This window comes from Neofelis nebulosa, chromosome X (genome assembly GCF_028018385.1).
Source record: "Neofelis nebulosa isolate mNeoNeb1 chromosome X, mNeoNeb1.pri, whole genome shotgun sequence".
NCBI lineage: Eukaryota > Metazoa > Chordata > Mammalia > Carnivora > Felidae > Neofelis > Neofelis nebulosa.
In genome coordinates, this window is record NC_080800.1 from 49,238,934 (window position 1) to 49,256,152 (window position 17,219).

Sequence of the window (17,219 nt, forward strand, 5' to 3'; positions counted from 1 at the left end):
AGCATACCTGTCCACTGAACCTTGGCAGGCCAGAAGGGAGTGGCAGGAAATATTCAATGGGATGAATAGGAAAAATATGCAGCCAAGAATCCTTTATCCAGCAAGGCTGTCATTCAGAATAGAAGGAGAGATAGTCTTTCCCAAACAAAAACGGAAGGAGTTCATGACCACTAAACAAGCCCTAAAAGAGGTCCTAAGAGGGACTCTGAGTGGAATGCTGCAAAGACTACAAAGATCCAGAGACATCACCACAAGCATGAAACATAGAGATAACACAATGACACTAAATCTTTCAATAATAACACTGAATGTAAATGGACTAAATGCTCTAATCAAAAGACACAGGGAATCAGAATGGATTAAGAAATAAGATTCATCTATATGCTGTCTACAAAAGACCCATTTGAGACCTGAGGACACCTTCAGATTGAATGTGAGGGGATGGAGAACCATCCATCATGCTACTGGAAGTAAAAAAATAGCTGGAGTAGCCATACTTATATCAGAAAAATGAGATTTTAAACTAAAGGCTGTAATAAGAGACAAAGAAGGACATTATATCATAATTATGAGGTATTTCCAGAGAGCCAAAGCATAAGAGACTGTTAAAAACTGAGAACAAACTGAGGGTTGTTGGGGGGTGGGAGGGAGGGCAGGGTGGGTGATGGGTATTGAGGAGGGCACCTTTTGGGATGAGCACTGGGTGTTGTATGGAAACCAATTTGACAGTAAATTTCATATATTAAAAAAAAATAAAATAAAATAAAATAAAATAAAATAAAATAAATAAAAAAAATAAAAAAAAAAAAAAAAAAAAAAGAGAAACAAAAAAAAAAAAAAAAAAAAAAAAGAAGAGCTAACAATTATAAATGTTTATGCACCGAAATTTAGAGCACCCAAATATATAAATCAGTTAATCACACACATAAGCAATCTTATTGATAATAATACAGTAATTACAGGGGACTTTAATACTACACTAACAGCAATGTTAGTCATCCAGGCAGAAAATCAATAAAAAAACAATGGCCCTGAGTGATAGACTGGACCAGATGGACTTGAGAGATATATGCAGAACTTTTTATCCAAAAGAAGCAGAATACACATTTTTCACTAGTGCACATGGAAGATTCTCCAAGATAGATCACATACTGGGTCACAAAACAGCCCTCAATAAATATAAAAGAATTAAGATCATACCATGCATATTTTCAGATCACAATGCTATGAAACTTGAAATCAACCATAAGAAACAGTTTGGAAAACCTCCAAATGCATGGATGTTAAAGAACATCCTACTAAAGAATGAATGGGTCAACCAGTCAATTACAGAAGAAATTAAAAACTATATGGAAGCAAATGAAAATGAAAAAATGACAGTCCAAATGCTTTGGGATTCAGTAAAGGCAGTCCTAAGAGGAAAATACTTTGCAATCCAGGCCTATCTCAAGACACAAGAAAAATCCCAAACACAATATCTAACAGCACACCAAAAGGAACTAGAAGCAGAGCAGCAAAGACACCCCAAAACCAGCAGAAAAAGAAATAATAAAAATCAGTGCAGAAATAAACAATATAGAATCCAAAAAGCAGTAGAAAAAAATCAATGAATCTAAGGGCTGGTTTTTTGAAAAAATAAACAAAATTGATAAAGCCAGACTTCACAAAAAGAAAGAGGGCCCAAATAGATAACATCATGAATAAAAAAGGAAATATCACAATCAACTTCACAGAAATAAAAATAATTATCAGGGAATACAATGAAAAATTATATGCCAACAATTAGACAGCCTGGAAGAAATGGACAAATTACTAGACACCCACAAATTACCAAAATTCAAACGGGAAGAAATGGAAAATTCGAACAGATCCATAACAAGTGAAAAAATTGGATCAGTTATCAAAAACCTCCCAACAAATGAGAGTCATGGGCCAGATGGCTTCCCAGGGGAAATCTACCAAATATTTAAAGCAGAGTTAATACCTATCCTTCTCAAGCTGTTCCAAAAAATAGAAATGGAAAGAAAGTTTCCCGAATCATTCTATGAATCCAGCAATACCTTGATTCCCAAACTAAACAAAGACCCCACTAAAAAAGTACAACTATAGGCCAATATCCCTGATGAACATAGAAGCAAAAATTCCCAACAAGATAATAGCAAATCGAATTCAATAGCACATGAAAAGAATTATTCACCATGATCAAGTGGGATTCATTCTTGGGCTACAGGGCTGGTTCAATATTTGCAAATCAATCAATGTGATACATCACATTAATAAAAGAAAGGATAAGAACCATATGATCCTGTCAATCGATGCAGAAAAGGCCTTTGACAAAATAGAACATCCTTTCTTAATAAAAACCCTTGAGAAATTCGGGATAGAAGGAAAATACTTAAACATCATAAAAGCCATATATGAAAAGCCCACAGCTGATATCATCCTCAATGAGGAAAAACTGAGAGCTTTCCCCCTGAGATCAGGAACACGACAGGGATGTCCACTCTCACCACTATTGTTTAACATAGTGTTGGAAGTCCTAGCATCAGCAATCAGACAACAAAATGAAATAAAATGCATCAAATTTAGCAAGGAAGAAGCCAAACTTTCACTTTTTGCAGATGACATGATATTCTATATGGAAAACCCGAAAGATTCCACCAAAAAGCTGCTAGAACTGACAGATGAATTCAGCAAAGTCTCAGGGTACAAAATCAATATACAGAAATCCATTGCATTTCTATACACCAATAATGAAGCAACAGAAAGAGAAGTCAAGAAACCGATCCTATTTATAATTGTACCAAGAACCACACAATACCTAGGAATAAACTTAACCAAAGATGAAAAAGACCTATATGCTGAAAACTATGGAAAACTTATGAAGGAAATTGAAGAAGACACAAAGAAATGGAAATACATTCCATGCTCATGGATTGGAAGAACAAATGTTAAAATGTCAACACTATCCAAAGCTATCTACACATTCAATGCAATCCCAATCAAAATTGCACTGGCATTCTTCTCAAAGTTAGAACAAAAAATCCTAAAATTTGTGTGGAACCACAAAAGACCCCAAATAGCCAAAGTAATATTGAAGAAGAAGACCAAAGCAGGAGGCAGCACAATCCCAGAATTTAGCCTCTACTACAAAGCTGTAATCATGAAGACAGTATGGTGTTGGCACAAAAACAGATACATAGACTAATGGAATAGAATGGAGAACCCAGAATTGGACCCACAAATGTATGGCCAGCTAATCTTTGACAAAGCAAGAAAGAGTATCCAATGGAAAAAGACAGTCTCTTTAGCAAATGGTGCTGGGAAAACTGGACAGCAACATGCAGAAGAATGAAACTAGACCACTAGACCACTTTCTTACACCATACACAAAAATAAACTCAAAATGGATGAAAGACCTAAATGTGAAACAAGAAACCATAAAAACCCCAGAGGTGAAAACCGGCAACAACCTCTTTGACCTCAGCCACAGCAATTTTCTGCTTGACACATATCCAAAGGGAGAGGAAATAAAAGCAAAAATGAACTATTGGGATCTCATCAATGTAAAATGCTTCTGCACTGCAAAGGAAACAATCAACCAAACTAAAAGGCAACCGACAGAATGGGAAAAGAGAGTTGCAAATGACATATCAGATAAAAGCTAATATCTAAAATCTATAAAGAACTCACCAAACTCCACACCCCAAAAACAAATAATCCAGTGAAGAAATGGGCAGAAAACATGAATAGACACTTTTCCAAAGAAGACATCCAGATGGCCAACAGACACATGAAAAGATGCTCAATGTCACTCCTCATCAGGAAAATACACATCAAAACCACACTGAGACACCACCTCACGCTGGTTAGAGTGGCTAAAATGAACAAATCAGGACATTATAGATGCTAGAGAGGATGTGGAGAAATCGGAAACCTCTTGTGCTGCTGGTGGGAATGCAAACTGGTGCAGCTGCTCTTCAAAACAATGTGGAGGTTCCTCAAAAAATTAAAAGTAGAACTACCCTATGGCTCAGCAATAGCACTAATAGGAACTTATCCAAAGGATACAAAAGTGCTGATTCATAGGGGCACATGTACCCCCATGTTCATAGCAGCACTTTCAACAATAGCCAAATTATGGAAAGAGCCTAAATGTCCATGAACTGATGAATGGATAAAGAAAATGTGATTTATATATACAATGGGATACTACTTGGGAATGAGAAAGAATGAAAACCTGCCAAATGCAGCAACATGGATGGAACTGGACAGTATTATGCTAAGTGAAATAAGTCAGTCAGGGAAGGACAGATATATGTTTTCATTTATCTGTGGAACTTGAGAAACTTAACAGAAGAGCATGTGGGAAGGGAAAGGGAAAATTGTTACAAACAGAGAGGGACGGAGGCAATCCACAAGAGACTCTTAAATACAGAGAACAAAATGAGGGGAGATGGGGGTGGGGGAGAGGGGAAAATGGATGATGGGCATTGAGGAGTGCACTTGTTGCGATGAGCACTGGATGATGTATGTAAGTGGATAAATCATGGGAATCTACACCCAAAGCCAAGAGCACACTGTATACACTATATGTTAGTCAACTTGATAATAATGTATATTTAAAAAAGGCACTGTATAATCCTAAAGGGGATGATCCAACAAAAATTTATGGCAATTATAAATATTTAAGAATCCAACTGGAAATACCCAAATATATAAATCAATCAATAACTGATATAAAGGAACTAATTGATAGAATATAATAATAGTAAGAGTCTTTAACACCCAACCTACATCAATGGGAAGATATCTAAACAGAAAATCAACAAGGAAACAAAATGAGAACCACACTTGATGGAATGAAAAGTATGATAGAACACGCTAAGAAACAAATTAGTACTTAGAAGACAGAGTATGGAAAATAAGTTGAACAAAATAGTGAGAACAGAATTGTACAAAATGAGAGTAGGCTAGGGAACTCAGTGATTCCATCAAACATAATAACATTTGTATTATAGGAGTCTCAGAAGAAGAAGATAAAGAAAGGGGGACAGAATATTTATTTGAGGAAATAATAGTTGAAAATTTCCCTACTCTGGGGAAGGAAACAGATATCCAGATCCAGGAGTCACAGAGAAGTACAATCAAAACTAACAAAAGCAGACTGACAACCAGACATTTTAATTAAATTGGTAACATTTGGTTATAAAGAAAAATTCTAAAAGCTGCAAGAGAAGGCCAGTAGCTTCCAAGGGAAAGCCCATGAGGATACTGGAAGATTTTTTACCAGAATCTTTACAAGCCTGAAGGGAGTGCCTGAATAAGAAATGTCTGCAGCCAAGAATACCCTATCCAGTAAAGCTATCATTCAGAATATAAGGAGAGATAAAGAGTTACCCAGACAAGCAAAAACTGAAGGATGTCATGACCACTAAACTACGCTTGCAAGAAATATTAAAAGGGATATTTTGAGTGGAAAGGATAAATCAAAAGTGACAGTAAATGTAGGAAACACAAAAAATTAAAAATAGAACTACCTTACAACCCAGCAATTGCCCTACTAGGTATTTAACCAAAAGATACAAAAATGCTGATTTGAGGGGCATGTGCACCCCAATGTTTATAGCAGCGTTATCAACAATAACCAATACTATATATATAGTATACTATATATACATATATAGTACATATAGTATGTACATATATATATACACACACACATATATATACTATACTATATGTACAGATACTATATATATACATACTATACATATATAGTATACTATATATATATATATATATATATATATATGTACATACAGTGGAATACTACTCAGCAATCAAAAAGAATAAAATCTTGCTATTTGCAGCAACGTGGATGGAACTAGATTACTATGCTAAGCAAAATAAGTCAGGCAGAGAAAGACAAGTATCAGATGATTTCAGTCATATGTGGAATTTAAGAAACACAACAGATGAACATAGGGGAAGGGAAGCAAAAATAAGATAAAAAGAGTGAGGGAGGCACACCATAAGAGACTCTTAAATACAGAGAAAAAACAGGGTTGCTGGAAAAGTGGGTAAGGGGATGGGCTAAATGGGTTATAGGCATTAAGGAAGGCACTTGTTGGAATAAGCACTTACATATATAAGTAATGAATCACTGGATTCTACTCCTGAAACCAATACTGCACTGTATGTTAACTAGCTTGAATTTAAATAAATAAATTTCAAAAAAAAAGATGTAGGAAACATAAAATCTAAATGGAATATTTCTGTAAAAAAATAATCAAGGAACTCACAAAATAAAAGGATATAAAATATAAAGACAGGCATCTAAAATGTGGGCAGGAAGGAGTAAAGAATGGGTTCAAACTTAAATAACCAAGTTAATAGAGATGGTTATATGCAGAAGAGGTTATATACAAACCTAATGGTAACCATATATAAAAACCCACTAATAAATATGCAAAGGATAAAGAGAAATAAATTCAAATATATCACTAAAGAAAATCAGCAAAACATGAAAAAGGGAAAGACAAGGAAGAATCAGAGATTTCTTCAGAAACAATCACCAAAAAATAATAAAATGGTAATAAATACATGTCTATCAATAATTGTTCTGAATGTAAAATAAGATAAAAACAAGACCCATCTATCTGCTGTCTACCAGAAACTCATTTCAGACCTAAAGACAAGCATTAAAAATGAGGGCATGGAGATTTTTTGCAATGGGTTTGCCACTAGAACACAGGTGTCATGAAAACCACCGCTAAACCTAAACCAAAATGGGAAAGGAAAAGACTCATACCAACATCGTCGTCATTGGACACTTAGATTCAGGCAAGTCTACCATTACTGGTAATCTGATCTACAAATGTGGGATCAACAAAAAAACTATCGAAAAATTTGAGAAGGAGGCTGCTGAGATGGGAAAGGGCTCCTTCAAGTATGCCTGGGTCTTGGATAAACTGAAAGCCAGACGTGAACGTAGTATCACCATTGATATCTCCCTGTGGAAATTCGAGACCAGCAAGTACTATGTGACTATCATTGATGCCCCAGGACACAGAGACTTTACAAAAAATATGATTACAGGCACATCTCAGGCTGAGTGTGCTGTCCTGATTGTTGCTGCTGGTGTTGGCGAATTTGAAGCACGTATCTCCAAGAATGGGCAGACCCGTGAGCATGCCCTTCTGGCTTACACACTGGGTGTAAAACAACTTATGGATTAACAAAATGGATTCCACTGAGCCACCCTACAGCCAGAAGAGATACGAGGAAATCAAGGAAGTCAGCACCTACATTAAGAAAATTGGCTAAAACCCCAACACAGTAGCATTTGTGCCAATTTCTGGTTGGAATGGTGACAACATGCTGGAGCCAAGTGCTAACATGCCTTAATTCAAGGGATAGAAAGTCACATGTAAAGATGGCAATGCCAGTAGAACCGCACTGCTTGAAGCTCTGGATTGCATTCTGCCATCTATTCGTCCAACTGACAAGCCCTTGCGTCTGCCCCTCCAGGATGTCTACAAAATTAGTGGTATTGGTATTGTCCCTGTGGGCTGAGTGGAGACCGGTGTTCTTAAGCCAGGCACGGAGGTCACTTTTGCTCCAGTCAATGTTATAACTGAAGTAAAGTCTGTTGAAATGCACCATGAAGCTTTGAGTGAGGCTCTACCTGGGGACAATGTGGGCTTCAATGTCAAGAACGTATCTGTCAAAGATGTTAGTCGTGGCAATGTGGCTGGTGATGGCAAAAATGACCCACCAATGGAAGCAGCTGGCTTTACAGCTCAGATGATTATCCTGAACCATCCAGGCCAAATCAGTGCTGGATAGGCACCTGTGCTGGACTGTCACACAGCTCACATCTCCTGCAAGTTCGCTGAGCTGAAGGAGAAGATTGACCGTCATTCTGGAAAAAAGCTGGAAGATAGTCCCAAGTTCTAGAAATCTGGTGATGCTGCCATCCTTGATATGGTTCCTGGCAAGCCCATGTGTGTTGAGAGCTTCTCTGACTACCCTCCACTGGGCCATTTTGCTGTTCGTGACATGAGACAGACGGTTGCTGTGGGTGTCATCAAAGCAGTGGACAAGAAGGCAGCTGGAGCTGGTAAGGTCACCAAGTCTGCCCAGAAAGCTCAGAAGGCTAAATGAATATTATCCCCAATACCTGCCACCCCAGTCTTAATCACTGGTGGAAGAACAGTCTTAGAACTGTTTGTGTGAATTGGCCGTTTAAGTTTAATAGTAAAAGACTGGTTAATGATAATGCATCATAAAACCTTCAGAAGGAAAGGAGAATGTTTTGTGGACCATTTGTTTTTGTGTGTGTGTGTGTGTGTGTGTGTGGCAGTTTTATTAGTTTTTAAAATCAGTACTTTTTAATGGAAACAACTTTGATCAAAAATCTGTCACAGAATTTTGAGACCGATTAAAGCAAAAGTTTAATGAGAAAAAAAAGTGAGGGCATGGAAAAATATTTATTATGCAAATGTATGTCAAAAGAAAGCTAAGGCAGCAATACTTATAACAAACTAAAGAGGTTTTTCCTGAATTCAAATTTTAGTTAATATACAGTGCAATATTGGTTTCAGGAGTAGAATTCAGTGATTTATCACTTACATACAACACCCAGTGCTCATTCCAACCAGTGCCCTCCTTAATACCCATCACCCATCTAGCTCATCTCCCACCCATCAACCCCCTCCATCAACCCTCAGTTTGTTCTCTACTGGTAAGAGTCTCTTGTGGTTTGTATCCCTCTCTTTTTTCCTCCCCACCCCCCATGTGTTTATCTGTCTTGTTTCCTAAATTCCACATATGAATAAAATCATATGGTATATGTCTTTCTCTGATTGACTTATTTCACTTAGTGTATATATATATATATATATATATATATATATATATAATACATTCTAGCTCCGTTCACAAACTAAGCAGACTTTAAAAGACTGTAATAAGAGACCAAAAAAGACACAATATAATCATAAAGGGTACAATCCAACAAGAAGATATAACACTTATAAATATTTACTCACCCAACGTAGAAGTGATCAAATACATAAAACAGTTAATAACAAACATAAAGAAACTAATCAATAAGAATACAATAATAGTAAGGGACTTTAACATTCCACTTACAGCAATATAGAAATCATCTAAACAGAAAATGAACAAGGAAACAATCAATGGCTTTGAAAGACACATTAGAAAAGATGTACTTAACAGATGTATTCAGAACATTCCATCCTAAAACAGCAAATACACATTCTTTTCTTCTGCACATGGAACATTCCCCAGAATAGATTTCATATTAGCCCACAAAAGAAGCCTCAAGAAATTCAAGAATATTGAAGTTATACCGTGACTCTCCTCTGACCACAACACTATGAAATTAGAAGTCAACCACAAGAAAAAATCTAGAAAGACCACAAACACATGGAAGTTAAATAACATACTAGTAAACAATGAATGGGTCAACAAAGATATATAAGAATAAATGAAATTTGAAATGAAAATAAAAACACAATGGTCCAAAACATCCGGAATGCAGTGAAAGTGGTTTTAGAAGGGAAGTATACAGTCATACAGGCTTACCTCAAGAAGCAAGAAAAATCTCAAATAAACAACTAACCTTACACCTAACAGAGCTAGAAAAGGAACAACAAATAAAATCTGAAAGCAGCAGAAGGAAGTAAATAATAAACATTAGAGCAGAAATGAATGGTATAGAAAATAAAAAAATAAACAAAACAGATCAATGAAACCAGGAGCTGGTTCTTTGAAAAAATATAAAAAATAAATAAACCTCTAGCCAGACTTATGAAGAAAAAAAAGAGAAAAGACTCAAATAAATAAAGTCACAAATGAGAGAGGAGAAATAACAACAAACATCACAGACATACAAAATTAGAAGAGAATATTATGAAAAACTATATGCCACCAAACTGGGCAACCTGGAAGAAATGGATAAATTCTTAGAAACATATAAGTTACCAAAAATGAAAGAGGAGAAACTAGTAAATTTGAACAGACTGATAACCAACAAAGAAATTAAGTTAGTAATCAAAAAACTCCCAACAGGGAGTGGTGGCTCAGTAGGTTAAGCATCTGACTTCAGCCCAGGTCATTTCATGGTTCATGGGTTTGAGACTTGCATCAGTCTGTGCTGACAGCTCAGAGCCTGGAGCCTGCTTCAGATTCTGGGACTACCTCTCCTTCTGTCCCTCCCCCACTTGTGCTCTGTCTCTCTCTGTCTCTCAAAAATAAACATAAAAAAAAAATCTTCTCCAAAGATTTTTTTCTCCAAAGAAATGGAAAAACGTTCCGTGCTCATGGATTGGAAGAATAAATATTGTCAAAATGTCAATACTACCCAAAGCTATCTACACATTCAATGCAATCCCAATCAAAATTGCACCAGCATTCTTCTCGAAACTAAAACAAGTAATCTTAAAATTCATATGGAACCACAAAAGGCCCCGAATAGCCAAAGTAATTTTGAAGGAGAACACCAAAGCAGGAGGCATCACAATCCCAGACTTTAGCCTCTACTTCAAAGCTGTCATCATCAAGACAGCATGGTATTGGCACAAAAACAGACACATAGACCAATGGAATAGAATAGAAACCCCAGAACTAGACCCACAAACATATGGCCAACTCATCTTTGATAAAGCAGGAAAGAATATCCAATGGAATAAAGACAGTCTCTTTAACAAATGGTGCTGGGAGAACTGGACAGCAACATGCAGAAGGTTGAAACTAGACCACTTTCTCACACCATTCACAAAAATAAACTCAAAATGGATAAAGGACCTGAATGTGAGACAGGAAACCATCAAAACCCTAGAGAAGAAAGCAGGAAAAGACCTCTCTGACCTCAGCTGTAGCAATCTCTTACTCGACACATCCCCAAAGGCAAGGGAATTAAAAGCAAAAATTAACTACTGGGACCTTATGAAGATAAAAAGCTTCTGCACAGCAAAGGAAACAACCAACAAAACTAAAAGGCAACCAACGGAATGGGAAAAGATATTTCCAAATGACATATTGGACAAAGGGCTAGTATTCAAAATCTATAAAGAGCTCACCAAACTCCACGCCCTAAAAACAAATAACCCAGTGAAGAAATGGGCAGAAAACATGAATAGACACTTCTCTAAAGAAGACATCCGGATGGCCAACAGGCACATGAAAAGATGCTCAACGTCGCTCCTCATCAGGGAAATACAAATCAAAACCACACTCAGATATCACCTCACGCCAGTCAGAGTGGCCAAAATGAACACATCAGGAGACTATAGATGCTGGAGAGGATGTGGAGAAACAAGAACCCTCTTGCACTGTTGGTGGGAATGCAAATTGGTGCAGCCACTCTGGAAAACGGTGTGGAGGTTCCTCAGAAAATTAAAAATAGACCTACCCTATGACCCAGCAATAGCACTGCTAGGAATTTACCCAAGGGATACAGGAGTACTGATGCATAGGGGCACTTGTACCCCCAATGTTTATAGCAGCACTCTCAACAATAGCCCAATTATGGAAAGAGCCTAAATGTCTATCAACCGATGAATGGATAAAGAAATTGTGGTTTATATACACAGTGGAGTACTACAGGGCAATGAGAAAGAACGAAATATGGCTCTTTGTAGCAACGTGGATGGAACTGGAGAGTGTGATGCTAAGTGAAATAAGCCATACAGAGAAAGACAGATACCATATGTTTTCACTCTTATGTGGATCCTGAGAAACTTAACAGAAACCCATGGGGGAAGGGAAGGAAAAAAAAAAGAGGTTAGAGTGGGAGAGAGCCAAAGCATAAGAGACTCTTAAAAACTGAGAACAAACTGAAGGTTGATGGGGGGTGGGAGGGAGGGGAGGGTGGGTGATGGGTATTGAGGAGGGCACCTTTTGGGATGAGCACTGGGTGTTGTATGGAAACCAATTTGACAATAAACTTCATATATTGAAAAAAATTAAAAAAAAATCTTCTCTAAACACAAACAAGCAAACAAAAAACTCCCAACACACAAAGCACATAACCAGATGGCTTTAAAGGTGAATTCTATGAAACACATAAAGAAAAATTAACACCTTTTTCCTTAAAATATTTCAAAAAAATACAAAAAGAAGGAAAGCCTCCAAATTCTTTCTATGAGGCCAGTATTATTCTGATTTCTAAACCAGATAAAGACACTACTCAAAAGGAGAACTACAGGCTGATATCCTTGATGAAAATAGATGCAAAAATGCTCATAAACCAAATATAATACAATTAAAGAATCATTCATCATGTCAAGTGGGATTTCTTCCTGGGTGGAGATGGTGGCTCAGTATTCGCAGATCAATCAACATGATACATCACATCAATAAGAGAAAGGATAAGAACCATATGACAATTTCAATAGATACAGAAAAAGCATTTGACAAAGTACAACATCCATTGACGATAAAAACTCTGAACCAAGTACATAATCAGGGAACATACCTCAAGATCATAAAGGCCATCTATGAAAAACATACAGTTATCAGCCTTAATGGGGAAAAACCAGGAAATTTTCCTCTAAGGTCAGAACAAGGATGTTCACTCTCACCACTTGTACTCAACATTGTACCAGAAGTCCTAGCCACAGAAATCAGACAACAACAAGAAATAAAAGGCATCCAAACCAGTAATAAAGAAGGAAAACATTCACTATTTGCAGATGACATGACACTATATATAGAAAACCCAAAAGATTCCACTAAATAATTTCTAGAAGTGATAAACGAATTCAATAAAGTTGCAGGATAAAATATAAATGCACAGAAATCTGTTGCATTTCTATACACCAATAATTAAACAGCAGAAAGAGAAATTAAGAAAACAATCCCATTTACAACTGCACCAAAAATAATAAGATACCTAGGAATAAATCTAACCAAAGAGGTAAAAGACCCGCACTGTGAAAACTACAAAACACTGGTGAAAGAAATTGAAGATGACACAATGAAACGGAAAAATATTTCATGCTCATGGATTAGAAGAACAAATATTGGTAAAATGTCTTTACTACCCAAAGCTATCTACACATTCAATGCAATCCCAATCAAAATTACACGAGTATTCATCTCGAAGCTAGAACAAGCAATCCTAAAATTCATATGGAACCACAAAAGACCCCGAATAGCCAAAGTAATTTTGAAGAAGACCAAAGCAGGAGGCATCACAATCCCAGACTTTAGCCTCTACTACAAAGCTGTAATCATCAAGACAGCATGGTATTGGCACAAAAACAGACACATAGACCAATGGAATAGAATAGAAACCCCAGAACTAGACCCACAAACATATGGCCAACTCATCTTTGACAAAGCAGGAAAGAATATCCAATGGAATAAAGACAGTCTCTTTAACAAATGGTGCTGGGAGAACTGGACAGCAACATGCAGAAGGTTGAAACTAGACCACTTTCTTACACCATTTACAAAAACAAACTCAAAATGGATAAAGGACCTGAATGTGAGACAGGAAACCATCAAAACCCAAAGGAGAAAGCAGGAAAAAAACCTCTCTGTCCTCAGGCGCAGCAATTTCTTACTTGACACATCTCCAAAGGCAAGGGAATTAAAAGCAAAAATGAACTATTGGGACCTCATGAAGATAAAAAGCTTCTGCACTGCAAAGGAAACAACCAACAAAACTAAAAGGCAACCAACGGAATGGGAAAAGATATTTCCAAATGACATATCGGACAAAGGGCTAGTATCCAAAATCTATAAAGAACTCACCAAACTCCACACCCAAGAAACAAATAATCCAGTGAAGAAATGGGCAGAAAACATTGAAGAGACACTTCTCTAAAGAAGACATCCAGATGGCCAAGAGGCACATGAAAAGATGCTCAACGTCACTCTTCATCAGGGAAATAAAAATGAAAACCACACTGAGATACCACCTCACGCCAGTCAGAGTAGCTAAAATGAACAAATCAGGAGACTCTAGGTGCTGGCGAGGATGGGGAGAAAAGGGAACCCTCTTGCACTGTTGGTGGGAATGCAAACTGGTGCAGCCGCTATGGAAAACAGTGTGGAGGTTCCTGAAAAAATTAAAAATAGATCTACCCTATGACCCAGCAATAGCACTGCTAGGAATTTACCCAAGGGATACAGGAGTGCTGATGCATAGGGGCACATGTACCCCAATGTTTATAGCAGTATTTTCAACAATAGCCCAATTATGGAAAGAGCCTAAATGCCATCAACTGATGAATGGATAAAGAAATTGTGGTTTATATACACAATGGAATACTACTTGGCAATGAGAAAGAATGAAATATGGCCTTTTGTAGCAACATGGATGGAACTGGAGAGTGTTATGCTAAGTGAAATAAGTCATACAGAGAAAGACAGATACCATATGTTTTCACTCTTATGTGGATCCTGAGAAACTTAACAGAAGACCATGGGGGAGGGGAAGGAAAAAAATGGTTAGAGAGGGAGGGAGCCAAAGCATAAGAGACTCTTAAAAACTGAGATCAAACTGAGGGTTGATGGGGGGTGGGAGGGAGAAGAGAGTGGGTGATGGGTATTGAAGAGGGCACCTGTTGGGATGAGCACTGGGTGTTGTATGGAAACCAAGTTTTCAATAAATTTCATATTTAAAAAAATAATAAAAAACAAAATGAAAAACAAAAATAACATTAAAAAAATAAAATAAAATCCAACAGCATTTTTCACTGAACTAGATCAAAGCATGCTAAAATTCATACTGAACCACAAAAGACCCTGAATAGCCAAAGTAATCTTAAAAAGGAATAGAAAATTTGGGGGCATCACAATATCCAATCTCAAGTTATATTACAAAGTTGTAGTGATCAAAACACTATGGTACTGGCACAAAAACAGACACATAGATCAATGAAACAGAATAGAAAATCCACAAATGAACCCGCAACTATAGTCAATTAATCTTCAGCAAAGCAGGAAAGAATATCCAATGGCAAAAAGACAGTCTCTTCAACAAATGGTTGGAGGGTAACATACAAAAAAATGAAACTGGATCACTTTCTTACATCAGATAGAAGAGTAAATTCAAAATGGATTAAAGACCTGAATCTGAGACCTGAAATAATAATAATCATAGAAGAGAACACAGGCAGTAACTTCTTTAACATTGACCATAGGAACATCTTAATAGATATGTCTCCTGAGGTGAGGGAAACAAAAGCAAAAACAAACTATTGGGACTACATCAAAATAAGAAGTTTCTGCACAGTGAAGGAAACAGTCAACAAAACTACCAGGCAATGTGCAGAATGGGAGAAGACACTTGCAAATGACATATCAGATAGAGGGTTAGTATCTAAACTATACAAGGAACTTATACAACTCAACACCCTCCCCCCAAAACACCAAATAATCCAATTAAAAATTGGGTAGAATACATGAATAGACATTTCTCCAAAAATGACATATAGATGACCAACAGACACCTGAAGAGATGCTCATCATCACATATCATGGGTGAAATGCGAATCAACACTACAGTGAGTTATCACCTAATATCTGTTAGAATGGCTAAAACCTACAACACAAGAAACAACAGGTTTTGGTGAGGATGTGGAGAAAAAGGAACACTAGTGCAATGTTGGTGGGAATGCAAACTGGTATAGCCACTGTGGAAAACTGTATGAAGGTTCCTCAAAAAGTTAAAAATAGAGCTACCTTACAATCCAACAATTGTACTAATGGGCATTTACCCAAAGAATACAAAAACACTAATTCAAAGGGATACATGCACCCCTATATTTATAGTAGCATTATTTACAATAGGGAACATATGAAAGCAGCCTAAGTGTCCATGGATAAAGAAGATGTGGATAAAGAAGATGGAATATTAGTCATCCATAAAAAGAATGAAAGCTTGCCATTTGCATTGACATGGATGTATCTAGAGAATGTAATGCTAAGTGAAATAACACAGAGAAAAACAAACACCATATGACCTCACTCATATGTCTATTTAAGAAACAAAACAAACAAAGGTAAAAAATAAGAGAGGAGAGAGAGACAGACAGAGAGAGACAGAGAGAAATCAAGAAACAGACTCTTAATTATAGAGAACAAACTGATAGTTACCATAGAGGAGGTTGGTGAAGGGATTGGTTAAAGAAGTGATGGGGATTGAGGAGTGCATGTGTGATGAGCTCATGGTGATGTATGGAAGTGTTGAATCACTACATTATACACCTGAAGTTAATATAACACTATATGTTAACTAACTGGAATTAAACTAAAAATGTAACAAAACAAATTAATTAAAATAATATTTAGAAAAAAAGAATAGATTTGAGATCTTTGAAGACAGCTACTATCGTTTTTTAAAATTTTTATTTAATTTATTTTTTTAATTCACATCCAAGTTAGTTAGCGTATACTGCAACGATGATTTCAGGAGTAGATTCCTTAGTGCCCCTTACCCATTTAGCCCATCCCCCCACCCACAACCCCTCCATTAACCCTCTGTTTGTTCTCCATATTTAAAAGTCTCTTATGTTTTTGTCCCCATCCTTGATTTTATATTATTTTTGCTTCCCTTCTCTTATGTTCATCTGTTTTGTACCTTAAAGTTCTCATATGAGTGAAGTTATATGATATTTGTCTTTCTCTGACTAATTTCGCTTAGCATAATACCCTCTAGTTCTGTCCACCTAGTTGCAAATGGCAAGATTTCATTCTTTTTGATTGTCGAGTAATACTCCATTGTGTGTGTGTGTGTGTGTGTGTGTGTGTGTGAGTGTGTGTATAGCTAGCCTATCTTACTTGTCTTTGCCCACATCCAACAAGCACCTTGACACAGCTGTGTGCTCAACATATAATTAATGATTGAACGAATAAATAAATGCCCAAGAACTCTTTGCTGAGGAGCAGTGCTCCATTTCACAAGAGAGAGAAAGAGTCTAAGTACTTGCTTAGTGCACCTGTAAAGGGAGAACATGGTCCCAATAAAGCTTTTCAGATAAGTTGATATTCTTTGAAAGCATCAATATAGTCATCAGGGATAAATTTAAAAACGTTGGTAGGCTTTCTTACCCTTACTGTTTTTATTCTGAATTGCATATGATGTGGGACACCCTATTTTTTAGTGTTTAGAGACTCTAAATGTTTTAATCTGGTCATACTTGAGAAGGAAATGAATATGACCTAGACCTCTGGCC

The 17,219-nt window shown here is 36.7% G+C and overlaps 1 pseudogene; it reads left to right on the forward strand.

The window, feature by feature from the left end:
* Positions 1-6,733: 6,733 nt before the first annotated feature.
* LOC131502571 (elongation factor 1-alpha 1-like) lies at positions 6,734-8,300 on the forward strand (annotated as a pseudogene).
* The last annotated feature ends 8,919 nt before the right edge of the window (positions 8,301-17,219 follow it).